At 38.5% G+C, this 25,665-nt stretch overlaps 1 protein-coding gene and 1 pseudogene across 2 annotated transcripts in view; one reads left to right on the top strand and one right to left on the bottom strand.

Moving 5' to 3' along the window:
• Positions 1-8,734: 8,734 nt before the first annotated feature.
• On the bottom strand, positions 8,735-19,255 carry LOC138612521 (myosin heavy chain, fast skeletal muscle-like; annotated as a pseudogene).
• Positions 19,256-24,876: 5,621 nt separating this feature from the next.
• nlrc5 (NLR family, CARD domain containing 5) overlaps positions 24,877-25,665 on the top strand; it is a 38,379-nt gene continuing 37,590 nt past the window's right edge. For both annotated transcript variants that reach the window (XM_069686303.1, XM_069686301.1), the window contains exon 1: positions 24,877-24,912. The gene's annotated coding sequence lies outside the window, so the exon portion shown is untranslated. The remainder of the gene's footprint in view (positions 24,913-25,665) is intronic.

Below are 25,665 nucleotides of genomic sequence, written 5' to 3'. Positions count from 1 at the left end.
GTCAGGCTCTGCTGTGTTACAAGAAAAGACACTCCAAAATGTTCAGATATTTGGTGCATGCTTACTAGGTTTTCTCAGCACAAGTACCTCAGATGTTCATGACGTTAGATCATGGTTTGGTAGACTTGTTTGTCTTTTAACTGTGAAATTATTTAATGCCACTTGATGAGAGCTGTAATTAAACCTCTTTTTAAAAAGCCTAATCTTGATTTAGGCACCTTAGCTAACCATAGACCTAACCTGCCCTTTATCACAAAGATCCTCTAGAAAGTAGTCGCTAATCAGTTATGTAAGATTCTTCATATCGACAGTTTATTTTGGGATTTTCAGTTAGGATTTAGAGTCCACCATAGCACTGAGGAAGCACTTGTGAAAGTTTCAAATGCTCTACTTATTGCTTCGGACAGAGGAATTATCTCTGCACTTGTCCTGTTAGCTCTTAGAGCTGCATTTGACATGATTGACCATTGCAGAGGCGAGAACAAGAAATTGGCATTACGGGATCCGCATTAGTTAAATCCTATGTATCAGATCGATCTCAGTTTGTAAATGTTAATGTAATGTCCTCTATGCACACCAAAGTTAGTCATGGAGTTCCACAAGGTTCACTGCTCAGACTGATTCATTTCACCTTATATATGTATCATCTGTGTAATATCATGAGGAAACACTCAACAACATGAATTTTCATTGTAATGTAGATGATACTTAGTTATACTTATCAATGAAGCCAGATGAAACCTAAATCTAAACTCAATGCATGTTTTAAGGACATAAAGACCAAGGCCCTTTTGCTTAAAAGCTTCTAGCAAGGAGTCCTAGCTTAGGAGTAATTGAGGAACACGCTCAGAGCAACTCTGAGCAAGGAAGAGACAGAAACTTTTATCTTAGTGAGGAGGTGTGGTTGACCCCGTTGCTAGGTATGACACAATCTTTCAGAAACTGTGATTGGCTGATCCCAAAAAAAGCTCTCAGTGATGATGGGCAGAGAAGGACAGTGAAGTCTATCTGCCAAATCATAGAATTTACTCAGACATTGTGAAATTATGACATATGACATAATTTTATGTAATGAACATCTCTGTTGAATAAATTGTAAGTCACACTTCAAAGTATACAGCCTACAAAATGTTCGAAAACACATGCTCAACTTCAAATGCTGATAGTTCCATTTATTTGATCACGTTTATTTACCATGCTAGTAATTTTAGTACCTAATCTATATTTTAAGAGGGAAAATTGCTCAGCTTTCACTAGTTTCTGTGAATGCTGACCAGCCTATATAAAGCTTATTAGAAGCTGCATTTGCATTTATCTCAAATAGTTGATGAACGAAAAACCCTTTTAAAACATAAATTCGGCCCCAGTTTTACAGCTCAAACCAAGAGGCAGGCATGGGAAAACAGCACAGCAGATAAATGCATCTCCCTCTGGCTGCGCGCACTAGTGAGGAGTGCCAAAAGCAGTGGTTGACTATGTGTTGAAGTCTAAAGCAAGAGGAGATTGCAGCACCCAAACAGGAGTCTGCACTCACAGGTGAGACAGTCTACCTCTTACTTATAACTGCTGTCAAAGTTAACTTAAAGGCAGAATTACAATATGCCCGTGCAATAATGTGGATGTGCATCCCATACCCAAGCCTGCTATATCCATGCCTATTCCCTGTAATTGTGATCACCCTGCTGATTGACAGTTGCGACGGACCCAAGTCATCACTGTTGCACTTTGTTGCATTTTTCCAGTTGCCAAATATCTCAAAGTCGGGATCACTTTCATTTCTGGCAATATCGCGCTGTTGCGTTGGAGATCGCATGATCTATCCATCCATCACAAACATGATCCCTGCACGATACACTCTGTAGGCTATTGTTTAATTAGCTTACTACTATGCAGTGTTTGGAGAACACTGTTCTCTTAAGCCTCTTAAAAGTCCTCCTCACTACTCCTAACAGTTTCTCACCTTAGGAGCTCTCTTAAGGGCTGAGATGCTTTGTGAATAACTTATCTTTATCAGGATCTAGTCTTAACTTTCAGGGGAAATTCTTAGAAAACGTCAACATTTAAAAAAAAAAAAAAAAAAAATTTATTAGAGCAAAGCCAGTGACAACAAACAAAGCAATACAAATCACAAACAAAAGGTGCAATACAAATACAACATGTAGAGAGACAAATGGGACATGACATAGCACAAGACAAGGGGGGGGATTTTTGTGTGGAGGACGGTGGGGTGGGGATAAGGAGGGGAGAGAGTATTTAATAAGAAGAGAAAATGACCTCTGATCTGGGCCTGTGGACAGGGAGGCATCGGGGCGGATCTGAGGAAGGACAGCTGGATGTGGTCAGAGTTTTGCATTCGTTTTTTTTTTTTCTTCTGTTCCAATTACCTCTTTCCTGTCTCTTCCCCCCCTTCTCTACTGTGGTTTTTATGCTGTTGTCTGCTCTAGTTGCAGGTACACATCTAGGACTGACAAGAGGGTGTCTGTGAGGAGAGGGGTCAGGCAGGGATCAGGTCCTCTGATTTCAGGCTGTCCTAACACAGTCCAGTACCCTGAGTACCTCCCAGGCCCCAGGGCCACGCAAGAGGTGGTCACATAATTGTGAAATTAAGGTAATAATAATGATAATGATAATAATAATAATAATGCTTGTGACGTGATACATAAAACAAAAAGAAGGAAAATTAATAAATAAATAAATAATAAACGGGGAAAAAAAACAAATATATATATATATATATAAAAAATTGGTGACTTGATTGGGACGTTGAGAGGTGAGGTTTAGTGTGATTGTATATTTAAGTTATGTATGCTGCGCTTTTGATACATGTACTGAAAAAGCTGATATATCTTGATATAGTCTTGTGACTCAATATGAACTTGAAAATAAGTAAAAAAGCTAACCAGCATATAAGACAGCACCCAATAATAATAATAATTATTATAATCAATTATAATAATAATAAATCATCAGTAGATTAGAGGGAGATTGGGCGGCAGAAAAGAAAAGATAAATAAAAGAATACAGTAAAATAAAATACACATAATAATGGTGGTGATAATAATAATAACAATCTTATTGATTTAAAAAAAAAATATTTGTAACAGCAGTTTAGAGCATGTTTTACAATTACAACCAAGTCAAAAATAAATAAATAAAAAAGTAAACATATAACCAATTATCATAATAATAATAAAAATAAATAAATAATAATACTAATTGTAATAGTATTAATTATGATGAATAACTAATCATGAAGGTATTCATAATAATGATAACAATAATAATAATAATGATAACAATTAATTATAACTATAATAATAACTTGCCAGTAGATTAGAGGGTAATTGTGAGGCAAACAAAAACAAAACATGAACACAATAATGGTGGTAATGATACTAATCAAGAAAAGACCTTATTGATGTAAATGATTATTGTAACAATATACTTGACTAAGTAAAAGGAGAAGAGAAAAGGGGGGGGGGGGGGAATAAATTAAATTAAACTGAATTAAAAAAATAAAATCGGATTAAGTTGAAGTTTCATGTAGTAATAATGATCATTTGCAAGCCGTTTAGAGAGCAGGAGTGATAATTACAACCAAAATAAATACCAAAAAAAAGTGGACATATAAACAGTGATCACAATAATAATGATAATAAAAATTCAAATAATAATAATAAAAAAATAGTGATAAAAATGATAATGTTTGAAGTGTGTTTGAAGTCCAGGTCAGTATTGCAGTGGAAAAAAAAACATCACAATTCTAAGAATTTTCTGAGAATTCCGTCACTAGGAGCAACTCTTTGTACTTGGAAGCTTTATGAATATGGGCCCTGGATAACTAAACATTTTCTGCTACTAAACTGCTGCTACTAAACTCTGTATTTGGCCCCAAACATCTCAGAGAATCATTTTCTAATGATATAACTGTCGTAGATGGCATCAGCCTGGCATCCAGCACCACTGTTAGGAATCTAAGTGTTCTATTTGATCAGGACATGTCCTTCAACTCCCACATAAAACTAATTTTAAGGACAGCCTTTTTTCACCTATGCAACATAGCAAAACTCACATCCTGTCTCAAAAATGATGCAGAAAAACTAATCCATGCATTTGTCACTTCTAGGTTGGATTATTACAATTCCTTATTATCAGGCTGCTCTAATAAGTCTCTAAAGACTCTTAAGCTTGTCCAAAAGGCTGTAGCATGTGTACTGACACGAACTAGAAAGAGAGATCACATTCCTCCTGTATTAGCTTCTCTGCACTAGCTTCCTGCATCTGACAAATTTACACATACATAATGTCATATAAACAAACCATATTACTATCAGCTGTGCGCTGGAGACCGGAGGGGTGCACTATGAAGATTAGAGGGTAATCCAGGACTGTTGAGGTAACTGTGTTTTCCTGAATGTCAGTAAATGTGTTGACAGTAATGTTATGTGAGATGCTTCACTTTGCCCTGTTGAGCAAGGAAAGTAAAAGTATATCAAGAAACATTTTCTTACTGGACACTCCCAGCTCCTTGGCAATCTCACTCCAGCCAGCTGCCACTTAATTTACATTTTTGTAGTGAAATGAGGAGGTATCATAAAGGTAACTACTCATTTGAACTTCATGAATTAACTGCTCCTCGTCGTTGTCCACACGAGCGACCGGACTAAAAATAGAAACGGCATCAGGATCAAAACTGCGCGTCGCGCTGCTGCATCGCTCGCGGCCAGTTAGGACAGTCCAACTGAAAGCAATGTTATTAAACTGATTTTGTCGCTGATGCTCGCTTATGTTGCATTCAATTAGGACACAGTGTCACAAAGCTCTTTATGGTCGGGCACCATCATATCTCAAAGAGCTTATTTTGCCCTATTACCCCTCTAGAACATTGTGCTCCCAGAGTGCAGGCCTGCTTGTGGGTCTCTAAGAGTAGTGTGGGAGGTAGAGCCTTCAATGACCAAGCCCCTCTCTGTTGGAATCATCTACCAGTCAGGGTCTGGGAGGCAGATACGTCTCTATTTTTAAGAATAAGCTTATAGTTAGGGCTGGCTCAGGCTTGAACCAGCCCCTAGTTATGCTGCTATAGGTTTAGACTGCCGAGGGATCTGACACACCAAGCTCCTGTCTCTCTCTCTCTCTCTCTCTCTCTTTCTGTCGCCCTCCCACTTTCTCTGTATGCATTTATGTTAATTATAATTAATGCATCTTATTATCTATGTATCTTCTTGTCACATTAACGTTGCTAACTATACATCTTCCCGGGAGTTGTTGAGTTCCCATGTCTCGTAGGTTCCTGTGGATCATTGCTACAGACCACCTGCCAACGTGGACCTGCTTGAATCCAACTGCTACAACTATTAATATCAGTCTTACTTTTATTATCACTATTAAAGTTGTTAATGTGAATCTTAAAGCTGCTTGACTGTAACTTCTATAATTAATATTATATGTCTTCCCTTATCATTGTTAATGGTAATAATAGACCTGTTGACTTCAACTGTTACAATTATTATTATCATAATTATTTCTTTTTGTAAAGTGTCTCGAGATAACTCTGGTTATGATTTGGCGCTATACAAATAAAATGTTATTGATTGATTGATTGATTGATCATTACTATGCTGTCCTCCTAATATTACACATTTTTACCATTGTTATTGGCATTGTAACCATCAGTTTGTATTATCTGTTGTTGCTCTGTTTGTTTGTTTCTATCCTGCATCTCCTTCTATCCCATTTTCGGCCCATCCAGTCGAGGCAGATGGCTGTTCAACATGAGTCTGGTTCTGCTCGAGGTTTCTGCCTGATAAAAGGAAGTTTTTCTGCCACTGTTACTCTCACTGCTAAGTGTCTTTAAATAATATGACAAAGAGTATACTGTCTTGACCTGCTCTTTTTATAAAGTGTCTTGAGATAACTTTGGTAATGATTTTGTGCTATATAAATAAACATTTATTGATTGACTGATTGATTGATTGATTGATTGGTTGATTGAGCTCATATTATGTATCTTTCACAAAAGCAGCATGAATATGCAGTGTTATAGACAACTATAAACTACAGAGTTTAAAACCGCCCAAATATAAATTTAAACCTGTTTTCAACATGTTTCTCAGGGTGACTAAAGTGATGAGGAGTTGTCAACATTATATCTGTCAGCCCCTTCTCAGGTTCCATATTTTTCATAACCCCAGCAGTTCCAGATCTGTGATGACTAAGTTTTATATATTTTATGTTTAATGTCAATGTTAGTGTTAGTGTATCTAGTAGGTTACTCTAATATTTGCAGAGAGGATGTTAGAGAACCTCTTTAAGGCACTTCTTGACACTATTTACTTCTCAGCTTCATCCAGGCAGTGCTGCAGCTCTACAGCAGATATGGTGTCCCCTCTACTTTCCCTTGTAGCTGAACTAGGTGTGCTGCAAGCCTGTTTTTTTTATTGAAAAGACTTGTTTTCTCCTTCATAAAAAGATTTAGTCACTTGAAACATCCAATTCCTGATTGGAAGATATAACTCTATTTGTGAATTAGAGATGAAATGTTTGCATGAGAAGTCCAACAGACTCAGGAGCATGACCAGCTGCTTCAACACTTAGCACCCCTTCTGTCTATTTCAGAGCATGCCTGGATCATAAATTCCTGCCACCTGTTGATTTACTCTGCGTAAAGTGGGGATGGGGGTGGGGGGACAGGGTTATGAGTGCAAATTCCGGTACTATCTTTAGATAATGCAATTAGGTTTAAAAAAGGAAATAGGTTCACAAAGTACGGACATTCAACACCATAGTAGATTTCACTGCCAACTATTGAGCTTGAGCTACCAAGCTATTAATGACTAAGGAAATTCTATATAAATGTATTAAAATCAATGTTAGCTTAACGTTAGCTTAATGTGTTGACTTAATAAAAAGTTTTCGTACACACCGACTTAAGTAATGTTAGAAAGATGATTGATATCAAAATGTTTAATCAAATCAAAAATGTTGCTATGCTGTATAACACTGCTGTATATATATATATATATATATATATATATATATATACATATAGACTACTGTTGTGTGAAGCATCATAGTTGATAATTTCTCCAAAAACACTACCATTCACAGCTTAGAATTGGAGTCCTTGCATTGACTGTGTTTTGCTTGCAAAGCAAAAGTTAAATAAGGGACTCATACCATATATGGTAAGGATGACAGCTGATGCTTGGATGAGTTTGGCATTTGCTGCAAGCACATGCATCTTATGTTTCAGGTTCCCATCAGCAAAGTCTCATCTTGAATTTGCGATAATCTTTACTTAAAAACTTTAATTTTAGATCTCTGGTCAACTTGTTTATTCATTGATTCAGGCATTATATTTAAACTGTTACAGTACAGTACCAAAAATGATTCTAATTATTCTTATACATTGTTTCATTTGTTTCATTAAGAAATACTTATTTATAATTATTAATACTAAATAGAGCAAAGTGCTGCAAAGTAAAATAATTCCTGCAAACATGTTAATAGAGCAAGAAATTAATAATGACAAACATGTAACTACTACTTGTGATAAGCTGTAAGAGATATGCCAGTGGTATTCACACTCATATGTCAAGCTATTTACACTTTTACTGACTCTGCAGACATAGCTTCAAGTCCATGTTTGGCTCTTTGCACATCACAGCACTTTGAATGTCAACCATTCCACTTGTTCAGCAATCTCCAAATGGCACAGGCAACAGTGTTTAACATGCAGTCGGAAAAGCATGCAGTTTTACATGCAGTTGTTACATGATGTCTGTAATTCACAATCTAAAAAACTCCTGTTCTTCAGACTGATTTCCATTCATAAATGTTACATTTTCTTTGGAGTTGAAGTGTACCCAATTATCACTCACATCAAACTCCCAACCAATCAACAAATCTTTTTAAATATATTTTGAAAAATGTTCATAATTATCTATGGAGTGTTAATACAGTGTCATATTTGATTAGCTCCTTTATCATGTGATACAGAAACATCAAGTAAGGTTAATTCACACGCTGATTTAAATGAATGATGTATGTTATGATCTTAATTATTTGCCTTCTTCCTAACCATTTGTATTTAAGTGTATATAGTTAGAATTGATATATAGTGAGATCATGTATTGCTTTTTGTGAGAAAGTGCAGCTGATTGCTTTCTGATTTGAGCAAAATAAGTTGTGATTTGAGAATAACAGAGTTTATTGTGGTGTCTTAAATCTTTTTGTGGCCTGCACAGAGAGTGAGACCATTGTTGATTAGGTAATTAATGCATCTATGTTCATGCCTGTTTTCCAGCTTATGATTAAAGTGACTTAAGCAACACACATTTTCTTTTTCCTGCAATCCATTCCTCTTACTCTGAATTCAAAGACACTAGGCCAAATTGGCCAGTCTGGCTTATTAGCTGCCAGTAACACCTTCACCTAAAATTTTAAGAAATTTATTTTATTTATTTTTTTAGCATTTTTGGTCACTGGCTGTCAGGGGGGCTTAAACGATATGTAATAAAACAGCTTATTTTATATTTCTCAAACTAAGGTGCCGATAATTAAGTTCAATCATTGTAATCATTTTTTAATATCTGAAAATTTGTAATTTTTTTGACATGATTGTTGTGTGAAGTTTAAAAATGATTCACATCTCCCATTAGCTACTTTTCGTTGAAAGTTAAGAGATAAAAGTATTACAGACAGCATTGTTAGATCAAGAATGTAAGCTTTATTGTTTCAGCATGAATTATATCATATTATATGATTAAACCATTTAGCCAAACACTCAGCGTGCTTTACTCAGCTGCTTCTTTTCCCTGTAAAAAACAGATAAATGGTAGTGTGAGTTTACTTTCAATACGCTTAAGATGACAATATTGATCAATTCGTTTTTTAGTTTTTAAACTGAATGCTGTAAAGTGAATACAACACTGTGAAGAATCTGTTTTTGAAATATTGACTGATTTTAAATAGAAGTAACTTATTTACCTTGCCAGAGTCACGGCTCTTTGCTCTCAGTTTGTTAACCTGGGACTCTGCAATGTCAGCACGCTCCTCAGCCTCCTCAAGCTCATGCTGGACCTTCCTGCACTTGGACAGATGAACATTGGCCTGCTCCTCCTGAAATAAGTAGCCATGGATATGAAACATTGTTAAAATGTTAAAGGTTATTGTGCATTGTATTAAGACTACATAGTGTCAAGTTGTCTTTGTTATAAACAAGTTATGTCTTTACCGCTTCCTCAGCCTGCCTCTTGTAGGCCTTCACCTTCAGCTGCAACTTGTCAACCAGATCCTGCAGCCTGGTAACATTTTTCTTGTCCTCTTCAGTCTGTTATAGAAAAGAGAGATTCACATGTTTAAGAACTTAAAATGGTAACTATATTTGATTTATTTGCACTTTACATTTTTAATATCAAAATGACTATACCTGGTAAGTGAGCTCCTTCACTCTCCTCTCATATTTGCGGACACCCTTAACAGCATCAGCTCCACGTCTCTGCTCTGCCTCAACCTCAGTCTCCAGCTCACGCACCTTCAGAATACAGTAAGACATTAAATATACATATTTTCCTCAAAGTCTATCCTCAGCTGTGCAAGAAATTAACAAGACTTTTTACCCTCGACTCAAGTTTCTGGAGCTGCTTCTTGCCACCCTTCATGGCCAGGTTCTCAGCTTCATCCAGACGGTGCTGCAGGTCCTTAACAGCAACCTCAAGGTTCTTCTTCATTCTCTCCAGGTGAGCGCTAGTATCCTGCTCCTTCTTCAGCTCCTCAGCCATCATAGCAGCCTAGAGGAGACACCATTCAATGTTGATGAGAAATATCTTGAAAAGACCCATTTACGAAAAATAACAAAATTAGAACAAATTAAATACACCTACATCAGTGATAGCCTTCTTGGCCTTATCCTCTGCATTCCTTGCTTCCTGAACAGTGTCATCCACTTCACTCTGGATCTGGACCAGATCAGTCTCAAGCTTCTTCTTGGTGTTCATTAGACTTGTGTTCTAAAAGAAAAGAGAAGTTCAGTAATTTATATAAAATCATGATTGGTGAAATAGTGGAGAAATGAAAAGAAAATTCACCTGAGAGTGCAGAAGACCAACACGCTCACTGGCGTCCACCAGCTCCTGCTCAGCCACTTTGCGGCCTCTCTCTGTCTGTTCCAGAGCAGCTCTAAGTTCCTCAATTTCAGCGAGCATGAGACCGTTCCTGCGATCTACCATAGCAGCTTGTTCTTTGAGGTCCTCCTGGGCTCTGACAGCATCATCAAGGTGCAGTTGGGCATCCTTGTGAAAATATCATGTAAACATTTAATTGAATGCCAAAATTTAAGGACACTGACCATAATCTTTACCAGAACTTTACGTCATACAATACCTTCAGTTGTGCCTGTACATTCCTCAGCTGCTTCTGGGACTCAGCAGCCTGGCGATTGGCGTGGCTCAGCTGAATCTCCATCTCATTCAGGTCTCCCTCCATCTTCTTCTTGATTCTCAGGGCATCGTTCCTGCTCCTGACCTCAGAATCCAGAGTGCTCTGCATGGAGTCGGTCACCCTCTGGCTGTTCCTCTTGATCTGCTCCATCTCTTCGTCTTTCTCTGCCAGCTTCCTGTCCACCTCACCCTTGATCTGGTTGAGCTCCAGCTGGACACGCAGGATCTTGGACTCTTCATGCTCCAGAGTTCCCTGATATAATCAGAGAATGAAATATTAGTCTCTGCCTTCTGACTTTGTATAGTTTTTCAGAAGAAGATCTTGCCTGTAAAAAAATGTACCTCAGCCTCTTCAAGAGCTGTCTGGATCTCAGATTTCTCAGTCTCCACCTGCTTCTTGGCCTTCTCCAGCTCATGGATGCTCTTGCCAGTCTCACCAATCTGTTCAGTCAGATCTGAGATCTCCTCTGCAGAGAGATGCATGCGTTTTATATTGTTAAGCCTTAAAATGTAAAATGAGCAATGAATAAAATCTAGGAAATACACACTTTCTTAATATATATTATACCAATATTACTGTACAGTGTAGAACTCACGTTGCAGGTTCTTGTTTTCACGCTTCATGGTCTCCAGCTGATCCAGAGCTTCCTCATAGGAGTTCTTCATCTTGAAGAGCTCAGTGCTGAGAGAACGAGCCTCCTTCTGAGCTCCCTCAAGCTCTGCCTGACCCTCCTCGTACTTCTGCTTCCACTCTGCCAACACCTGAATAACAATTTAGTCACTTAGTCATTGAACAACACAATGACAAGTTTTCTTCTTTGCTTGTCATGGTTGCCCAAAGTAAACATTACCTTGTCAAAGTTCCTCTGCTTCTTGTCCAGGTTGGCAGCCAGACCATTAGCCCTCTCCACATCAATCATGAGATCCTCCACCTCACTCTGGAGCCTCTGTTTGGTTTTCTCCAGAGAAGCACACTTGGAATTGGTCGCTTCATTCTGCTCCTCAGCCTCCTGAAGACGCTGGGCAAGCTTTTTCCTGTTAAAAGAGTGTTATTAGTCTCAGTGAAAATCTTAAAGTTTAAAATGCCAATAATGTTTTTCCACATACTTTTGCATATAAATATGAATGAAATACAAATAATTACTTATTTCCTGGAGAACCTAGATTAACATATTCAAGTAGTGCAGCGCAAAAGTGACAAAGCAAATATAAAAATTATGATTTAGTTAATTGTCTTGAAATACAAGCATTGATACAATTAATAGCATTGTCAGTTGAGCTAAGCTACAATGCAATACTTCTTGACATTTAAATGTTCTTACTGTGTAGTTGTCTGATTGGAAACGCTTAACCTGTACTCACTTGGCTTCCTCAAGCTCCTCAGTACGCTGGATAGCATCAGTTTCATACTTGGTTCTCCACTGAGCCACCTCACTGTTGGCCTTGGACATTCCACGCTGCAGCTCAGCCTTTGCCTCCTGCTCCTCCTCAAACTGCTCCCTCAGCAGATCGCAGTCATGGCGGGCTGACTGCATTCCATGGGCCAGAGCATTCTTGGCCTGGTGTAAAAAGTAATATTCAGTGTGTAAAACTTTTAAACAACAAATAGAAAAGGTATCAGACAGTACAAATTTAAAGTTGTCTTACCTTAACCTCCTCTTCAATCTGTCTCTTCAGCTCTTCAATCTGCTGTGTGAAGGCCTGTTTGCCTCTGGTCAACTGGGAGACAAGAGCTTCTTTCTCTTCAATTTGACGGCCGAACTCGCCTTGTGAGGAAGATATCATGATGTATTAGTTTGTGTTACGTTTTACCATAATAGATTCAGAAAACAACAAATCTTTCGCTTATAACTTGTAAATACCATTTTCTGTCAGGAGACGTGCTTTCTGTGCACTCATGTCATTGATCTGACGGACATTTTCATCATTCTTGGTCTTCAGTTCACTAAGTTGGTCCTCAAGAGTACGGCACATCTTTTCAAGATTTCCCTAAGGAGATAAAGAGTGCTCAGTTCAGTGATCAGATTTATTTCTAATGATTATTACCTTGTTTACTACACTAATTTGGGTATTAAAATAAAATTGTATGTATTGTGTACCTTTGCCTTAGCAACAGCCTCCATGTTGCTGGAGAGATCATCAATCTCCATCTTGTATTCACTCTTTTCCTTCTCAAGCTTCTGCTTGACACGCTGGAGGTTGTCGATCTGCTCTCCCAGCTCAGCAACACTGTCAGCCTGCTTCTTGCGAAGAGCGGCAGCAGTGGCTTCATGCTGCAGAGTGGACTCCTCAAGATCACGACGGAGCTTCTGGAACTCAGCTTCGCGCTTCTTGTTCATCTCAATCTGAGCAGCAGTGGCACCACCAGCCTCCTCCAGCCTCTCACTGATCTCCTCAAGTTCCCTGGAAAGGTCAGCTCTCTGCTTCTCAACCTTGGCACGAGCAGCACGCTCAGCCTCAATTTCCTCCTCCAGTTCCTCAATACGGGCCTGTTGATTTTAAGTAAGTGGTATTTCAGTAAACTTTCACTTAAAATCAAAAATATGAATTATGTTTTCTGTAACACAATATGTCACCTGAAGCTCCTTGATCTTCTTCTGAAGCTGAGCACCCATTGACTGCTCATCCTCAATCTTGCTAAGGAGCTGACTGACTTCAAAGTCCTTCCTGTAAGAATAAAAGATAAAGTTATACAGTTAGAGTTTATGCTGTTAACAATAGGTTTTAAAATAATACATTTTTGTTGAAATGCAAAGACAATGTTACTTCTTAAGTTTCTCATCAGACTGCTGCTTGTCATTCTCAAGATCCATGATGGATTCCTGGGCCAGTTTCAGATCACCCTCAAGCTTTCTCTTGGCTCTCTCAAGGTCCATACGCAGCTTCTTCTCTTGCTCCAGAGAACCCTCAAGCTGAACATTAACAATAGTTTTTAATGTTCATGTTCAACACCTATGTAACATTGCCAATCTGAGTGACTTTGTAAACTTACATCATCCACTTGCTGCTCAAGCTTGGTCTTGGCCTTGGTCAAAGTGTTGACCTTGTCTTCCTCAGCCTGCAGATCATCAAGAGTCTGCTGATGAGACTCCTGAAGGGCTTTCTTCTCCTTGGTCAGCTTAGCAATGCTCTCATCCTGAGAGGCCATCTCCTCAGTCAGGTTCTTGACCTACATTTGCAAGTCAGATGTTATTGTGTGGTAATCTTCAGATATTACTTGATCTGCAAGATAATTTGTTGATAATTTCCATACCTTGTTCTCAGTGGCATGTTTCTCCTTTTCCACTTTGGCCAAGGTAAGCTCCAGGTCATCAATATCCTTCTTGAGCTCAGAGCATTCATCCTCCAGCTTTCTCTTCTTGGCAGTGAGCTCAGCATTGATTTCCTCTTCATCCTCCAGTCGCTCTGTTGTCTCTTTGAGTTTGGCCTCCATCTGAATCTTACTCTTGATAAGTCCTTCACATCGCTCCTCAGCATCTGACAGATTCTCTGATTCCTTGTTTGCATTGAAAAAAAGATGTTAGAATGTCCACAATATATGGACACAAAATGTCAAAGCAAAAATGTATACTTACTGATGCTACTTGCAGCTGCAGATCATTTTTCTCCTGCAGGATGGAGACCATCTTCTCTTCCAGCTCCTTCTTCTTGGCCAGGGCAGCAGAAAGGTCAGTCTGCATCTTCTCATAGTTCTCCTTCATCTGCTGCAGCTCCTTCTCAGTTTCAGCACTCTTCAGCAGAGGCTTGATCTTGTAGTACACCTTCATCCATGGCCAGTGTTTCACATTCATGAATGAGCGGACATTGTACTGGATGGTATAGATGGCATCCCTTTGGGGAAAAAAATGTTGTTATGGACCAAGTAATTCAATATAATTAATTGCATTACAGTTTACTCAAAAGTAAGAGTTTTAAACATGCCTCCTCGCCGTCATCTTCACAAACTCCCTTCTCATGAGGTAAGCACGGCAGAGAGCCTGAGTCATGGTGACCAGAGATGCAAGCTTTTCATCTCTCATCTCCTCAAGGGTACCCAGAAGACCGGCCTTGAAGAACACCTGAATAAACAGAAATGTACTGTTTGTCTGAATTGTCCACAATACTAAAACACAAAGTACAACAGAAAATTACTTAGAGAATGTGCACTCTATGACATTTAAATGTGTCATAATTTGACAATGTCTTGAGTTATGTTTTCTAATTTGCATCAGTTTTTTTTTTTTCCAATACTGTTCACAGGAAAATCATTTCTCAAATGGCTGACGGCAGCAAAGCTTGGGAAAACCCGAACGGGCTCATGAGCAGTTTCACAATCCAGAATTGTGACAAACTTTAAGGTAGGAAGACTAACAATTCTTAAGTTATGGTCATTTCAAACTCCTAACATTTCTGAGGCAGGAGCTCTGACAGAATGCAATCAAGTATCTCAGGATCATTTGGGTTGCAAGTGGATTAATTGACCTAATTTGCAGAGTATTTACAATAGGCAAGGCCAGAATCAAGACCAGAATGAATTTGTGTTCTCAGTTCCATGTTATCAAAGTTAGAAGGCAAACTGTAGGCTCTATCAGTGGCCACATGGGTGCGCTATTTCTCCTCTTTTACCTCTCCATTACTTCACTTGTTCTTTCGTCCATGGCCTTATTTGCCATCAAAATAAATCAAAACTTTGTGAAAAGTTGGACCACTTGTCACCACTTGGTAACTACATTTAAGTACATGAATTCAATCAAGTTGCTTACCTTGGTGTGTCCAAATCTGTACTCATCATGATTAACATCAATTGATCCAAGCAGCTTCTCTGAAGCCTTCTTGTTATCAATGAACTGGCCCTCAGGGATGACACTAGCATTCAGCACCTTGTACCTGTCATGAAAGAGTTAAAGGACAGTGTGAGCATTTTCTCTTTATATCCTGCAGTAATATTATCTTTTAATACTCATTGATACCTCTGCTTGAAGTCAGCATAGAGGATTCTGCTAGGGAAACCTTTTCTGCAGATTCTGATACCCTCCAGCACACCGTTACACCTGAGCTGGTGGATGACCAGGAAGTTCTCCATGAGACCTGTAAAACCACATTTATTGTAGTTAGAATTGTTCTGTTGAATGAACAACACAAAATAAAGTAAACTGCACCAACAAAATAAAAAAGTCTCTATTGAGATTTTCTTTTCTATGTACCTGGAGTCTTGGACTCATTGGGAATCAGGCAGCGCACAAAGTGAGGATGAGTGCTCCTCAGGTTAGTCATCAGCTTGCCCAAGTTCTCCTGTAGATGCAAAGTGGTAACTCTTGTCACAAAATATATCAATTAAGAATTGGAGTGTTATCTGTGATTTGATTCCATATCCAAGTTTTCAATGTTAAAACTTACTCTGAACTGTGAAGACACAGTCTGCATAGAACCACCCTTCTTCTTGCCTCCCTTCTTGGCAGTGTCTGTTGATGAATTTAAGTAGATGCCGTTTTGTTAGAACAAGACATGACATGACAAACATTACATGAAGGCATGTTACAGTTAATGTTTTTGCTATCATACCCTCAACAACAGGAGGATACAGAAGAGACAACAGTTTAACTGAGGATTTCTGGTACAGCTGCAGGACAGATTCGTTCAGTGGATCCTTGTTCTTGTCCAGCCAGCCAGCGATGTTGTAGTCCACGGTACCAGCATAGTGCACCAGGGAGAAGTGAGCCTCAACCTTGCCCTTTGCGGGCTTTGGCTTCTCAAATGCTTTGTTTTTGCCAAGATGCTGGTCATACAGCTTGTTCTTGAAGGATGTGTCTGTGGCCTTGGGGAACATGCACTCCTCTTCCAGGATGGAGAAGATGCCCATGGGCTTTAGAAAGCGGAAGACATGTGTTATTTAAGTTGAGTATAACTAAGAACAATTACACAGAATCACAAAATTGAATCATTACCTTCTCAATCAGCTCAATGCAAGCAGCCAAGTCCATACCGAAGTCAATGAACTCCCAGATAATACCCTCCTTCTTGTACTCCTCTTGCTCCAGGACAAACATGGTGTGGTTGAAGAACTGCTGCAGTTTCTCATTGGTGAAGTTGATGCACAGCTGCTCCAGGGTGTTGTACTGTGAGGGGACAGAAAAACAGTGTGATTTTTTTGTAGGCAAAAACGATAATTCTATCAAGAAAAGTATGTCAGCTTGTTGAATATGAAGCTTACATCAAAGATTTCAAAGCCAGCAATATCCAGCACACCAATGAAGAACTGCCTTGGCTGTTTAGTGTCCAACATCTGGTTGATGCGGACAACCATCCACAAGAACATCCTCTCATAGATAGACTTGGCCAGGGCAGTCACTGAGTTCAGCACCTGAATAAAAACCAGGATATTGTTTGATTAAAGTCAATGAAGTGTTTTGTAAAATACTTAAATACTGCTTTCCTGAGCTTCCTCTTACGAGATGTATGACACCAAAGATCATATTTTGAAAGATCCTAAAGGAAGCATTCTAAGTATTAATTTCATCAAACTCAGTACCATATTACTGAAGTAGAAGTGACCAAACCAATTTGTTAAAATAGTATATTGGATATTAATATTTCATGATTACCTGAGGTACAGTCTGTCCCTTGGTGACAAACTCATTTCCGACCTTCACTCTGGGATAGCACAGAGCCTTCAGCATGTCAGCAGAGTTCAGACCCAGCAAGTAAGCAACCTTGTCAGCCTCTGACAATAGTTAAGTGATTAAATGTTAATACATACGGTATGTGATTCTGAAAGTCAATCATAATGTAAGAGAAACCAGCCTAATGGAAAACTTCAAGACTGTGGTTTTCAAGCTATAATTCTTTGCTGATGTTAAGAACTCACCCTCTGTGCCATCAGGCTCAGCCTGCTCTTCACGCTGCTTCTGCTTGAACTTCATGTTACCATGGTGAAGCACAGCACCAGTCATCTTGTAGATGCTCATCTTCTCTTCACCAGTGAAGCCCAGGATATCAATAGCATTCTGTGTTCAAGAGAGGTGTCCAAACAAGAGACAGACACTTTAGAAGATGCAGTAAAGATCAGTTTGATGTTGCATTTATTGCACACAACATATTTAAACATTTTGTAGTGAAGACTACTCACATCAGTGGCTTCCAGCTCAACTTTGTCATCAATGCTGGCCACAGTGATCTGACCCATGCTGCACATTGGGAAGTCGTAGGGGTTGGTTGTGATGAGTGCCACATCTGGAGATCAAAAAGAGTGACAGGCTCAATACATTGTTTTCTATGGAAATTGAAGTAAGTTTTACATTTTGCAACAAGTCAGTGTGTTTACCAAGCAGCTCAGGTTTGTGGGCGGTCATCATCTGGTAGAAAATGTGGTAGCCTCTTTCATCAGGAAGCTGGAATGTCACTCTAGACTTCTCCAGCAGATCTACAAATGTTGTTCATTAGTCACATAGTGGCCAATTCTTTATTCCAGTAATATGTATGTACTATGAGGAGTTTTACTTACATGTCTCAATATCAGCACTAGACAGTTTGCCAGTTGTGCCGAAATGGATTCTGATAAATTTACCCTGTTTAGAACAAAGGGATGTTAAATATCCATCCACATGGGCAATGTATAGAAGGACCTCTGTGATTTTGCAAGAATTCCTTCATACTTACAAAACGAGATGAGTTGTCATTCCTCACAGTTTTGGCATTACCATAGGCCTCCAGCAGAGGATTAGCTGCAATAATCTGATCCTCCAGTGAACCCTACAAAGAAGGTTTAGAGTTGATAGTGGGAGTGATTTTTCCCCCCCATGGAAAAATATTCCATACTAAAAGTACTTTCAGTTGATACCATCATAGACATAACCCCACCTTTGATGTGTCCCTCTTCTTGTCTCCACCAACTGAGATGGTTGCAAAGTACTGGATGACACGCTTTGTGTTCACAGTCTTTCCAGCACCAGATTCTCCACTAGGTATAGAAAAAGTTTTGTGAAGACTTGTTCTAGATATTTGTTAAGATATAGATGTTAAACATGCCAAAAAATGTTACTTACGTGATCAAGACAGACTGGTTCTCCCTATCTGTTAAATAAAACAACAAAGTAATGAAGCACATTTTCCTTCAGGAGAATACTCATACAAATTCTCTGTTCTTATGGTTATTTCTTACCACAAAGCATGAACTGAAAAGCGTTGTCAGAGACGGAGAAGATGTGGGGTGGAGCCTCCATACGCTTCTTGCCTCTATAGGCACTTACAACTTCAGCATCGTACACTGGGAGCCACTTGTAGGGGTTCACAGTGGCACAGAACAACCCAGAGTAGGTCTGAAAGTGATTACAGAGATTCAGTAGTTATCTCAGTGTTTCCCACAAGTAAAGCCATCTCTAAAACTTTCTTGTTTCTTATTAGGGCCAATTTCTTACGTAGATCATCCATGCTGCATAACGCTCTTTGAGGTTATAAAGCACAGAGGCTTCATTGAGATGGGTCATCATGGCCATGTCCTCAATTTTGTCGAACTTGGGAGGATTCATTGGGCAGACGTCTTCTTCTTTAACTGTCTTCTCCTAGAAAAGGAAATTTGTCACAATGAGAACTGATCACATTGAATAAGTTGACTCTGAGTTAAAGATACCAACCTCCTGAGTGTCCAAGACTTTGACAGTGACTTTGGCACCATCTTTCTTGATGATTGTTGCCTTCAGGTACAGCTCTTTGACGTCTGTTACATAGCAGGCAGCCTTGGCATCAAAAGGTTTGTTTTGAGCCTCAATCCTCTCCTTCTCTGGCTTCCTTAGGTAAATGGCAGCTTTGCCATACAAGGCCATCTCTGCGTCCGTACTCATGGTGGCGGCTTATGTCTGTGTAACGCAACAAACAAACGCAATATTAGAGTGATGGTGTTGTTTTCAACTGTTAACAATGCCTTACCAGAATACTTTTTGGTCACATTGCATGTGTCCTTAAACTTAACAAATGCCTTTTAGAAGGACAGACTGATAATTGTTCCAATTAACATGGGCTCTTCTTGGAACCAGCTCAACATAAATCAAGCATCCATCCACCAACTATGCCTGCCTATACTTTAAAAGGGTTGCAGGGGTTCTGCATCTGATCCCAGCTGACATTGGGCAAGATGCAAGCTACACCCGTCTTACACAAATGATACGTAAAGATGGACAACCCCTCATGCTCACATTAACACCTATGGGCAATTTATAGTTCCCAATTAACCTTAGCAGTGGGAGGAAAGCAGAACACGCACAGAAAACCCCCACAGGCACATGGAGAGCTTGCAAACTCCACACAGAAAGATATGTTCCTTGTGATGTTGCAAGTAACAGTGCTAACCACCTCAGCACCATGCTTCTCACTGATTTAACAAATTCTACATACTCTATGTTAAAATTAATGGTAAAAATTGCACATACCTTACCCTTTCCCTTTATGAAAAGAATAATGTATTCCACAATCCTGTCAAAAAAAAACCGTTGAAGTCAAAGCAGGTTAACACTTAAAATGAATTGGATATGTATAGTATGAAGTCAAAAGTTAAATCTAAATTTTTGTCTTGAGTTTGAGGAAACCACCATTTGCATTGAATAATATACATATATATATTTACTCTCTCTTCCTACTCTTTTCTAAAATGATGAATACATTTCAATGGTACAGTGAATAGCAGGAGGTTTCTCACCACAAGCAGAAAGTTCACTGGTCCTCCACCACACACTCTGAAGCTCTTCCCTGACTCCTTATATTCGGTCTGGTTTGCTTACAGGGCAAAGCTCAAAGAAGAGCATCTACCAAATATGGTAAGAGTGACAGCTGACTCTTGAAACTCTTGAGGAGTTTAAAATATTAAGCTGGCACTTGTAAGTAAGAAGCTTTTTAGCATTTCGAAACACTGAATATATATTGACATATGTACTTTTAAGCAGCAGATAAGATAATAAAATTAAACAAAAATTAGATTAAGAATGATAATTTCCAAAAGGTGGCTGTGCTATTATCACTCACATTTAATGGTATAAACAGCTTTGAGATTAATTCCTCATTGTTTATACAGACCAATAAAGTCATTTTAGTTCAATTTCGTTATTTTAAGAGAGGAAGTATCAAGAGAGCCGGGAGAAAACTTGTTACTGTTATTGAACCTAAAAAAAACCTTTAAGCCTTACATAACATTGTTATACTATTTATCACATAATCTTCTTTCAATGGAGATTATCTTTCAATGGAGATTATTTAATAAATTTCATTACAATTAGTTACTTCACTGTAACAGTCAGCCATCAAATACAGGATATGGTGTGTATTTTTTTTGCTTGTGATAATCTGGTGGCTATGTGATTTTTATCTGCTCTTGCTGATTTATTGCCTCCAAATTAACCTGTTTGATCTAAAGTGAGCAGAAAGGAGCAAATGATTTTCTTTTAAGACCGATAAGGGTTTGTTTGTATGTATTTTATACATGTTAGACTTGACGTAAAGTGATTGATTGATTTATCAGAGCTAACAACAAACTTTATTTAACATGCAAGGTTTAGGGGGAAAAAGACAGCAATAGAAGTTTATACATTGAAATTAGTGGGCGTACATCAGGCGTCTGTAGTAAGAATTCTTAGGTTCATGAAAGATGGGGCTTAATATTGAATCCTTTTCGTAATTTGGTAAGCATTTAGTGAATTGAGTATAGTTATCTTTAATTACATTCTTTTTCTCTGGCAAACGTAAAAAAATGCACAGCTGTAATTGCTTCCTTAACTAAATTCACTTTGTCTCCCAACGAAAAATAAGATGCTACAATCTCTATGATGCGTTGTTAAAGTAGATTCAATCAAGTATATGTTGGATTTAGCGGTCAGAGTGAAACAGTTGTCATCCCACTTGGGGTGCAATGAGAAACACATGCTAAGTGTCAGTGAGACGCATTTGTTAGGGGGCCCTCTGTCATGCTCCATCACGTAATCTGAGTAGGTGAAAGAAGTAGGCATGTCGTCAAAGAGTGGGAGGGTGTAATCCCAGATAGAGTTAATAGCTATACGGGATCAAGTCAAAGAAGGAACATCCAAAATATAATGTTTACATGAATTTACAAGCTCCAGAAGCTATTCCAGACGAGAGGCAAAATAACAAATAAAATGGTGGCATTACACATGCCTCTTTCTGGTAGGATCTCCACTAATTTTTTGTCTAATAAATCAACATTTTGCCAACTATGCTGAATTGAGAAAATTTACATATTATCTAATTGTGTCCATTCATTAAATGTGATGAAAGCCTTTTGCAAATTGACAACAACTGTCCAAGCTGCAGACAGACACTGGAGTGCTTAGCTTGATAGATTCACATGTCTGCAAACTGTCTTTAACTCTTAATTAATCAATCAAACCTCCCATTCCGTAAAAACCTCAATTTGCTTCATTCAGGAAATTCAGAGATTTCTTTTTTTAAACTACATACATATATACGTATATATACAAACGATTCTAGGCTAACGGCATGATTATAGAAGGCATGTTAAAGCATATTGGCTCCTATGATGCTTCTTGTGCCAAGAAAAAATGTAATTTGAAATGAGTTGATGTTCAGGGGACACATTCCACAGAGCACCAGTGAGCATGCAGCTGATTCATGGCTCGCAGCAAATCCCTCCCACTCCAGGGTTTACCCAATTTGGTCGGATGCCAAAGCCGTACTATTTAGGCTAGTTTGAGTAGAAACGGATTAGAGTCTCTATTTGAGTGGCACACATTCTGACATGTTGTCTTATTCATTTAAGCCCACCTAGCACGATGCTACTTTTCAATTCAAGTGAGAACTGAACTGATAGAATCACTGTAATCATTCTTTGAAAAATTTTGAATTGAGTTCCTTAATTATTTTAAGTGGTGCACCGATACAATGAAAAATGAAATAGATTGGTATTATCTTCTTATTTTGTACAAGTCTGTCTGAGTGCAAGTCCACGAATCCTTCAATATTGTAAAAAACGTGTTGGCATTTTCTATAAAAAAATTTCTTGAAACTCTCTTAACATTTGTTGTTATGCATCTATCTAATTACGCCAGCTCAATGTAATGAGATATGTGTTGGAGTACTGAGAAGGAAGAGAGAGGCTGGGAGCTCAGAGGTCAGGTGGTGTACTGTGTTGGGGGCGGAAGTTTTGACACACAAGGCAGTTGTTGAAGCTTCTGTAAAAAGCCAGTAGGCTTGTTAGTTACCAAATTGAGATAGAATAGTGTGGAAACACTTTGACCAATCATGGTATCATCTATTTGTGTCCAAAAAAACAGAGTATAAGGGGAACTGCAGCCAACCTTAGTTGAGACAGAATGAGCACACAGAGAGGACCCCCTGTCTGTTTGATCTTCCTGACTGGACTTACAAATCAATTGGGTATTACGCTTCAGTTGTGTTGATTAATTTTGTTGTAGAGCACCACTACAAGAGTGTGTTCTTCAAGAGATCAGGGGTTCTTCTAACAGATATTCAAATACTTGATATTAAAACAGGCACTGGTTCTCTCGATGGATCATAGCAGACAAAAAAACGACATACTTTATGCTATTGCTCAAGCGTGGTCGACATTCTGTGAAATGGATCGGGCACTTCAGCAAAGCAGTTTTAGAGGCACTTGGCAGAGTGCCAGGCTTGAATATGTGCCCCACTTCCAGTGGTGGAATTTAGCTAAGTACAGACTGTTCTAAGGACTGGTAAAAAGTAGAGACATGCTTACCTAACTTGAGCTTAACACAGTTTCATCTTCTTTAATCATCACTCATCAATTAATTGTAGTTATCGTTAATAAAAAAGTATAAACTGTAGTTTTAAAGTTGCATATTTCAACTGTCCTCTTAACTTACTCTGTTATGTACTTTTTAGAGGAGATTCAGTCTGCATTATAGGGTGAGTTAGATTGAGCGGTCAGAATCACACAGTTGTTCTCTAACTTGGGGTGCAATGAGAAAGACATGCTAAGTCTCGCCCTCTGTCATACATTAAGTAATTTGAGTAGTTAAGGTTTCTGTGTGGAGTAGTGCAGTGGTTCCCAACCCGGGGTCCGGGCCCCCCCTGGGAGGGCGCCAAAGATCGCTGGGAGTGCGCAAGGCTTTGTCTGCACTGAGATTGTCAAGATTAGATTTGCACATGTTGAATAAAATCATTAAAAAAGCACTTAATGGTAATAATCAAAAGTCTGTTAAACTATTCATCCATACACACACATCTATGCACACAGATATATTTTTTGACATACATTCATACATGCATGGAGAAATGCCTACATGCACATATTTAAATCTAACTAAAAGATTACTAACTAACTAAAGATTATTAATATAATAACTAAAGATAAGTTTGATAAACTAAAACGACACAGAACTGTAGGCTGATTGGTCATCAATTTTTGCCTATAAAGATTTTGAACGAATCACTTTACTGTTTTGGTGTATGTGTGCACAGGCTAGGGGGGCTCAGCCTTTCTTAGATACAAGCAGGGGGAGCTCCAAGGAAAAAAGGTTGGGAACCACTGGAGCAGTGTACTAAAGAAAGGTTTAACTTGTACTTACATTAGTTTTTTCCATTAAATGCTACTTTTACTTCTACTCCACTACGTTTTGGAAGACTATATTCTACACTTTATTCCTCTACATTTTTAATTTTACTATTTATTTTTAAACATTTGTTAGTTGTTAAGCCCACCTTTCAAATTCACATTATTAAAATGTGAAGCTACCCACAATACAAAAAGTTCAAATTCGTGGGGCATACTCATCATTAATTATGATATATTGAAATGGCCTTTTTTGCATCATGAGTACTTTTACTTCTGGTATGTTAAACCTATGTTGATGCTAATCCAGTACTCATGCACTCTCCATCATTATAACCTAACTGAACTCACTAATAGGTGACATGATTTATCATTCCCTACCTGTACTGTCACGGCATTGCAGCAAACATTCTTCCTGCAGGTGGGAACCTTTCACAGGATTTGTAGATACTGTTGATTCAGAAAACAGCAAAAGGACATAATTATTTTCTTGAGTATAGTCATTAGGCTTGTACATTTGCCCCCTAAAAGTCATTATAGCAATGGGAATGTTTTGTTTGCCTTCTATGAAACAGGATCTACACTGTGAATATGGCAGCTGGGAATCCCTGCGACATCCTTTGCTTGTTTCATATAACCATAATAGACCCCTGCCATTTAAGAGCTGAGCTCATCAATAACAAAACACACCTTCTGACGAAATGTCAATGTCACTCTATTGCCAGAATCGATCCACATCTCTAATGTTACATCTCTTTAGCTAATTAGGAGTTCTAATCCATCCATCCACCTCATCTGTCTGCATCCATTTATTTTCTGAGCACAGTTATTTAAATACGAGCCGCGGCGCGAAAACGAAACCAAAACTATATTCCCGGCTGTTGGTTTCGTTTTAAAATAAAAGATACCCTGGCTGCAGTATGCAATCTACGACAACAGCTTTTGGTAAGTCCTTACCTAATTTATCAATGTAAGCTAACTTTTAATGTAGTGGAAAATTGCAGCCTGTTCCTGTTCAGCTGCAGACAGAAGACTCAGCACAACGCGGTGATCGTTACCTTAAATGACCTCTTCTTTCTTTCATGGCAGGCTTGAGGATAACCCGGTTTATATCACATAAAGTACTGAATTTCATGTAATTGCTTACAGCCAAGGCGTCTGGATTTTAATCGGTGCCCGAAACTAATTTAGCCTTATGTAGTATAACCCATGCGCACGAGCTATTTACATACTGTATAAAACATATTGAAAAGTGCAGCCCAAATGCACGCGCCCGTTGTCTGATTGTACATACATTCTTGCTATCGACGTAAGCAAATGTATCTGGGTTGCCTGTTTTTGTTGATAATCCACTCGCTCTAATGTAGGCTACATTAGTAAGAATTAAATAAACAGATTCCTTCAATAGTAGCTTTTAATTTTCATTGAACAGATTATGAAACAAAAGCACAAGGAAACACAGTAATTAAAAGTTTGACTTACAAAGCGAAACAGATGCGTTTTTTTTAGTAACGTTTCGCGTTTTTAAAAACGTTTACAATAGCAAAATGTTTATTAAATCGTTAAAGAAGGCAACATATTGCCTATTAATGAGGTTTTGTTAACATTTTAGAAACTTTGACTTTATAAAAGAGCAGCCTGGTGTCTAGACCATTCACATGAAATGGACTAGCCTGCCACTCAGAATACATTTTTCAA

The sequence above is a fragment of the Semicossyphus pulcher genome, unplaced genomic scaffold, assembly GCF_022749685.1.
Source record: "Semicossyphus pulcher isolate SPU_LCO1_2020_fin unplaced genomic scaffold, fSemPul1.0.p SCAF_8, whole genome shotgun sequence".
NCBI lineage: Eukaryota > Metazoa > Chordata > Actinopteri > Labriformes > Labridae > Semicossyphus > Semicossyphus pulcher.
The sequence above is the reverse complement of the archived record's forward strand: the minus strand, read 5'-3'. Positions and strand labels throughout refer to the sequence as shown.